The sequence below is a fragment of the Coenobita brevimanus genome, chromosome 112 (genome assembly GCF_032717465.1).
Source record: "Coenobita brevimanus isolate Jiangsu-jjx chromosome 112, ASM3271746v2, whole genome shotgun sequence".
NCBI lineage: Eukaryota > Metazoa > Arthropoda > Malacostraca > Decapoda > Coenobitidae > Coenobita > Coenobita brevimanus.
Window position 1 is genome coordinate 31299002 of NC_137065.1, and position 6209 is coordinate 31305210.

Sequence of the window (6209 nt, forward strand, 5' to 3'; positions counted from 1 at the left end):
TTTGGCGCCTGGTGGTTTAGTGGGCAATTACAGCTCTCCAATCGGATTGAGCCGGTGAAGGTTTATATCCAAGGGGTGGTTGGGGTTTACTGCTCACGTAATGCCACTCAGGAATGAGTGAGGCTGGTCACTCTCATCTTAAATGTCAGGACCAACTTGCCTATCCCCGGGTTCCAACGCTCCTCATGGGGCAACGTAGGATTGGATGATGACGATGATGATGATGACCTTTACGTTCAAAACAAAAAGTTTTTAATCACTGTAGCCTATTCTCCCCGAAATAACCTACGGCTCAGACACATGGACAATGACCCAGCTCCTGGATATAAAGTTATGAAGTGCCAGAGAGGTATGGAGAGATCGATGCTATTAACTTTCAGATATAGGAAAGAATCAGCTTGGATTAGGAAACGGACTGAAGTAAAGGACGTTATGAAACCAATCAAGCCCAAAACTCTACATCAGTGATTGTCCGCCTCATAAGACAATGCGACAGACCTGAACACAACACTTCTCTCCCACACACACAATACACCATTACAGGGATCCAAGAACTAAGCAATGCGGCCAACAACAAAATTAGTACAAAGAAAATGGAAAACTGAAGTCATTTGTAACAACACTTGATCACTTCACAGTTCCCTCTCAGCTCTACAAAATATTTAGCTGTATCACTAAATCACAAGCAAATATCTCCAAGACCCATGCCATCATCACCTCCAAGTTTTCAACACCCAACATATCCTTTCCTACTGTAGCGACCCAAAGGGTTGTTTCATTGATATTATGACCGAAATCCCTCTGAGGAAACGTAGTGCAATTGTTTTCCCTAACTGCTGGTCCCAAATGGATGGCAGGATATAAAGTCCAAGGCACTCCTTTATGCAAAAGGAGAGAACACTTTAGTTGCCCCATTGAACAAGAAGGAGAATGGGTTTGTTTACCTTTTTTATCTTAGAAACTAAGATTTTCCCACCGTTTGTGATAAAATGTGATCTGACAAATTACCAGGAGTTACTTACCAAGGAATCTGAAAATTTTCTAATACATAAACCTAATATGGAGTGTGAAAGAACCATGGCTTAGGTTGTTTTGGGTCTGGGATGGCCTTGAGCGGCTCTTCGTCTGGGGAGAGGTAAAGAATGGCTGTGTGCGCGTCATTTTTTTGGAATATTAGAGGTAAGATTAATTCTCAGTGGCCAAAATTAAAGTAAAATAAAGTAATGAGACAGTGGTGTATGGTATATATAAGTCAAAATATCATGCCAGTATCCCAAAATTAGACCAAGCTTTGTTCTCTCCACTCGGGGGTCTTTTGCGACGCAGATGAAGGCCCCAGTTTTATAAGAGAACAAAGACTCCCTTTTATGTAAGTTACAGTACTTCTACCAATATCAGTGAATGGATCATGACATAGAAATGTACCTGACTCTGAAATACGTAGCTAAGCTAAGGAGTAAGATAAGAATACTCAATGTATGTTCCCTATTATCCAAAGTAAAGCCAAATTTTGGTTAGACAAAGAGTAATATTAAACAAACGTTCCTAAGTATAATGTTGAACTTATAGGAACGGGTTGGAGTGTTCGAGAGTTCGAGAGCTGGGGAAGATTTACCGAGATTTGGTCCCCCAGAGTCATATCTAGGCCATGGACAGCCTAGGGAAGCAGGTTCAAGCAAGGAGGGATAAGTGAATGTCTCACGGTGCTGTGATAAGTGGATGATTCATGGTGCTATATTAAGGATATGTGGATGTGTACTTAATACTCAGTATAGTTTTCTCATTTTTTATACTGTATCATTCTGGTGTTAATAAGTAATGTAAGTCTCTAATTTGAGTTTCCTTTATAATTACCTTTTCACAATGATCATGCACTGTGTAATTACCCCCTTTTTAATTAGTAAGAGGAATTTTAATAGTAAGGGCTACGGTAACCTTGGTTGGTCGAGGATTCCCTGAAGTCTGAGCAAAGAGAGAGATTGACGAGAGGGGAATCAAGACAGACACTTTTATACAAGAGGAAGAAGAAGGGAGGGCCCTTACACTACAAAAACAAAACAAAACAAGCACACATACTCATGAAACACCACACAAGCATATGACACTTGAGGGTGGAAACTGATGTATCTCAAAGATATGCCTCGAAATATAGTTTTCTCTGAAGAAGTGTCCAGAAAAAATGGCAGACTCATGGAATATAGTGGCAAACCATTATTTCCCTCAACGAAAGAATGGTGCTATAATGTATTTTAAGTGCCCACGCACACGGTATTTAAATGCCCTGGGCCACGACTCACGAGGTGGTTTGTGCCCTACCTACAGGTTGGCTTTCTTTCTTTTTCCTTTTTTCCCTGAATACGCAAAAAGCGAAATTGATGTGTTTTTATTTGCGATAATCCTCATCCTAGGGCTTCCTGGCATCTTTTGTCCTAGAAACCTGCTAAACACAGTTTATGAATAATCATTCCTCTGCACACTTACATTCCCTAATTTACCTTCCACTCTAGCCTCACTCAGCAGGAAGGACCTTAGAACGAAGAGGAAGTCGACTGACGCAAAGAAGTAAAAGAGGAAGCCCACGAAAATACAGCAGCAAGTATAGTCCACGTGGATTCTAAGAGACTTTGCAAGCGAACTTGCCGACAACGAGGTGGTGCCTTGTGATACACCTCCTTTGAGTAGATACCAGTAATAGGCTGGAAACACACGGTGACCAAGTGCTGCCAGTGCTTTAAATGCCTAAATTGATCATGGATGTACTAAATACAAGCCTATAATAAAAATAAATGTAATTTTTGAATACTTATTGACAGAGTTAGGGAAATAACAGAGGAATTAGTTGGAGAAGAATAGGGAGGCTTTAGGAAGGGAAGAGGTTGTGTACATCAGATATTTATTCATAGATCTATAGGAGAAAAGTTTCTAGAGAAGGGAAATAAGTTTTATGCGGCCTTCATGGATTTGAAGAAAGCATATGACAGGGTAGATAGACAAGGATTGTGGAAAGTATTAAGAATATATGGAGTAGATGGGAAGTTGCTGAATGCTGTGAAGAGTATGTATGAGGGTGCTAAGGGTGCAGTGCGTGTAGGCAGTGAACTGAGTGAGTTTTTCCATTTGAAGGTTGGGTTGAAACAGGAATGTGTCATGTCTCCATGGTTGTTCAACCTGTATATGGATGGCGTTATAAAAGAGATACAAGCTAGAACAGTGGATGTTGGAGTGGCCCTAATGAGAGAGGGCAGTGTTTGGAAACCCCCTATACTGTTATTTGCAGATGATACGGTGTTGTTAAGTGAAGACGAAGGGAAGCTGGAAGGCTCGGTGGATAAGTTTGGGAGAGTGTGTAAAACGGAATCTAAAAATGAATGTAGGGAAGAGTAAATATATGGTCTTCGAAAGAGGTGAAGTCAGTGAATGTACAGTGAGGTTGGATGAGGAGGAAATGGAAAATGTGAGTACGTTTAAGTATTTGGGTAGTGTGATGAGTAAGGATGGAAGTTGGAAGGTGAAGTGCTTGAAAGGGTACAACAAGGAAGAAAGGTTGCTGGTTCCTTGAAGGCAGTGATAAGAAACAGGGAAGTGAGCATGGAAGTGAGAAAGTTATTACATGACAGTATTGTGATACCAACTCTAACGTATGGAAGTGAAGCTTGAACGTTGTTGGAGGGACACAAGTCAAGAGTGAGAGCAGTAGAAATGAGTTATTTGAGAGGAGCCTGTGGAGTCACATGGAGAGACAGACTGCCAAATGAGGATGTGAAGAAGTGTTGTGGTGTGGATGTGGATGTGATAGGAAACGTTAGGAGAAACACACTGAGGTGGTTTGGCCATGTGGAGAGGATGGAGAGTGAGAGACTGACGAGGAGAGTGTGAGTGAGGTGGAGGAGGAGCGAGGGAGAGGAAGGCCAAAGATGAGATGGAGGAATGGAGTGGAGGGGTATATGAGAAAGGGGTGTGTGAATTGGGAGCACGGCAGTGAAATGGCGAGGGACAGGGTGACGTGGAGGCGATTTGTTTGTGGCCACCCTGTATAAGGGATTAAGGCGTGTGGCAATAGAGAGTTAGAGTTTTTTAACAGTAACCTGACATTATAAACGAAAAAAAATTTGAGCACCCGAAAGTCAAAAGTAATATTGTCTATAAAATTCTGGAAAAAAAAAAAAACTATTAGAGGAATTTTTATTCTGTTTGTAGTTTTGACAGAGGACTGAAAGCAGGACAAACCTGTGCATAATAAAAGTCCCAGGTGCCTTGGACAAATTTTAATGAAGGAAAATGTAAGCCTCTATCCTACCCCATCCCCCAGAAAATTATAAAAATATTTTTTACAGCATTGGCATTTCCATGCACATTGATATTCAGAAGTGTATATCACACAACCATATAAAGATCAGCATAGGATAATATATAACGATGTGCAAGCAGCTAAAAAAAAAAAAAAAAAAATATGGACAAAGAAATACAAAAAAATGGAGGAAAGAGTTTTTACCTCATCGCTATGAAAATATAAAGTTTTCCTATAACATGTCCTTTAATACAAAAATACTTAAGTCAGACCGGATGGTTAATAATGTATGTCCTTCATGTCTACCTTAAAAACAACATGCAGTGAGTCTGAAAAACAACCATTTTAAAATAAGCAATTATTAAACGCGACCCTCTTCACTCCAGACACGTAACATTACAAGGACACAATGAACTCTGCACTCCCAAGCGCACATGGCATCAGTAACTTGTACTAGCAAAATTTAGGACCACAAGGCAACCAGGCTCTGACAAATATCTGCTACTGCTCGTATGGAAACTGAAGCATTCCCAGTATTTGGATACTTGGAACAATTACACTGATAAACAAAATTATGACCTTTTTTTTCTTCCACTAACTAAAATAAGTAGACCTTATAGTAATTTTTACGCTGAATTCGATTTTTTTTTTTTTCATTAGGCATGAATTTTAAGTGACAGAGCAATTAAATTTTACAATCTATTGCCAGACGCCTGAATCTCGTACAGGGTGGCCACAAACAAATCGCCTCCACGTCACCCTGCCTCCCACCATTTCACTGTCCTGCTCCCAACTCATACCCCCCTCCCTCATATACCTCTCCACTCCATCCCTCCATCTCATCCTCGCCTCCCCCTCCCTCTCCCCCTTTCACCTCACTCACATACACTCTCCTCGTCAGTCTCTCACCCTCCATCCTCTCCACATGGCCAAACCACCTCAGTGTGTTTCTCCCAACGCTTCCTGTCACATTCACATCCACACCACAACCCTCCTTTATATCCTCATTTGTCAGCCTGTCTCTCCATGTGACTCCACAGGCTCCTCTTAAATAACTCATTTCCACTGCTCTCACTCTTGACTTCTGTCCCTCCAACAAGGTCCAAGCTTCACTTCCATAAGTTAAGGGGGGAGGCGGTGGCTTAGTCGGTAGAGAGGTGGCCTGCAGTCCTACCGGACAGAGGTTCAAATCCCCGCTGTGGCAGGGAACAGTTTAAGGGTTTGAATTTCACAAAAACAGACCTTACTGATCTACCAGAAGACCTCCTATTTCATAAAAATACCCCCGCTAATACCAATACACCAGTCCTTTATGAGACCGACCTAGCATGTATTCAATATGGACGGTGGGTATTAGCGCCGAAGTGGTGACATGTAGAGGTATATGGAATGTAGGTGGACTACTGGGCCTTGGGAGCAGTTTGTGAAACCTATGGCCAGAGTCAGACACATTAAAAAAAAAAGTTAGAGTTGGTATCACAATACTGTCATGTAGTAACTTTTTCAATTCCATGCTCACTTCCCTGTTTCTTATCACTGCTTTCAGGGAACCAACAACCTTTCTTCTTTGTTGTACCCTTTCGAGCACTTCATCCTCCAAATTTCCATCCTTATTCATCACACTGCCCAAATACTTAAACGCACTCACATTTTCCATTTCTTTCTCATCCATCCTCACTGTATGTTCACTGACTTCACTTCTCTCGAAGACCATAACTTTACTCTTCCCAGCATTCACCTTTAGATACCATTTCTTACACACTTTCCCAAACTCATCCACCAAGGCTTGCAGTTCCCCTTCGTCTTCACTTATCAACACAGTATCATCTGCAGACAACAGTATAGGGAGTTTACAAACACTGCCCTCTCTCACTAGGGCCACTCCAACATCCACTGTCCTAGCTTGTATCTCTTTTATATC